This window comes from Ixodes scapularis, unplaced genomic scaffold (genome assembly GCF_016920785.2).
Source record: "Ixodes scapularis isolate PalLabHiFi unplaced genomic scaffold, ASM1692078v2 PGA_scaffold2__306_contigs__length_199485367, whole genome shotgun sequence".
Classification (NCBI taxonomy): domain Eukaryota; kingdom Metazoa; phylum Arthropoda; class Arachnida; order Ixodida; family Ixodidae; genus Ixodes; species Ixodes scapularis.
This window is the reverse complement of record NW_024609857.1, coordinates 169,630,823-169,632,223: the sequence shown is the minus strand read 5'-3', so window position 1 is coordinate 169,632,223 and position 1,401 is coordinate 169,630,823. Positions and strand designations below refer to the sequence as shown.

The 1,401-nt window shown below is 43.1% G+C and overlaps 1 pseudogene; it reads left to right on the top strand.

Annotated features, from left to right (window-relative positions):
- Positions 1-570: 570 nt before the first annotated feature.
- Positions 571-1,154, top strand: LOC115328732 (annotated as a pseudogene).
- The last annotated feature ends 247 nt before the right edge of the window (positions 1,155-1,401 follow it).

Here is a 1,401-nt window from a genome sequence, read left to right as displayed (position 1 = left end):
GAAAAAGACAAACAGCTTGAAATCCGATCCATGCCAAGGCTCAGTTAAAATCATTTTAATTTGACTTTTGCCTCAAAGATGTCAGTGAAGCTAGCAGCGCAAATATTCAGTAATCACTGTACTGCTGCAATGTTTGCCATGGTAACTTTCCTGCAACTGCCAGTTGAAGCTATCCACAGGGCCCGGTTTATTAAAAATTGGAAAAATGGATCGTCTTTTCGATATCTTGAACAGCTCACAGAAACGCAGGAAGAGTGCATATGTGTCTGCAATGTCCGAAGGCTCTGTTCACAAAGAGTTTCTGAAAGAATGCCTTCTTCATTCGCCGTTTTTCTTTGACCATTCGGGTCTGTGATGCTGAATTGTGAGCACCTGCCATCTGAGTATGGTTTCAGATACATTCTGACTCTCCATCTCAACCAAGATGCACTCGAAAACACATTTTTTTTAATTAGGTCAAAGTCAGGGGCGAACGCCGATTCCTTTTGCCGGCAGTTTCAGGCAGCCTTTAGGCATCTCCTAGTTAGCTACATTTTTAAACTGTCCGACAAGAGAAATTGCGAAGAGGACATGGCAAATCTTTTAGTGGCTCTTCCGGTTGGTCTTTCAGCTCCCTCACCCTCACTTAGTCTAGGAAGCTCACTTCCACAATGTGCAGCTGACCTCACATCCTGTAGTTATCCCTCTTTATTATCACTTAACAACATAGTTTACTTTGCTGGATGGCAGATAGCAATGTTTGTCAAGTTTCATACATGTCAAAACGTGACTCAGCAATGTGAATGGCAAATCAAGAATGCCACTTTTTTTGATGAGAGCCAAGTGTTGTTTATTTGAGTGTGAAAGGGACGGCTGAAGGAGGCTATGGAAGCCTCTCAGTCCCTTCACCTTGCTTTGTTTCCTTCGTTCAAGCTTGTGAGAAGGTTTTTGTGGCGTCAGTTGTTTTAAAAGAAGGCGTTGGGAAGGCGTTGTGTATCACTCTTCATGAGAAGGTCGAAAAGCTGCTGACTCTCTGCAGTGAGGATGTCTATGATAATTTATTTGCTTTGTTTGCAAAGGTGAGCCTTCATTGGTTTGCCCGTAAAAGGAATACTGAGCTCCTTGATGCAGCTGTGAGACGCAAAACCGCGCAACAAGTCCAGAGGCTGTGTTGATGGCACAACACTTGCGTTATGCCCACAGGAAGTGCCTTTAGTTTGTCTTATATGTTGCATTCAATGCTCGCGCTAGCATACCGGATTGTGCGAGTACATACCTCTAAATTATTACACCCCCTGCCGAAACTGTCTACAGCGATGACTAAATGAATCTAGCATACTTTAAATTAAGTGTAAAAGTTCGTTTCGCATGCTCAGACACTGCAATTAACGTATAGGTTCAGCTAGATGAACTCGAGTTTTC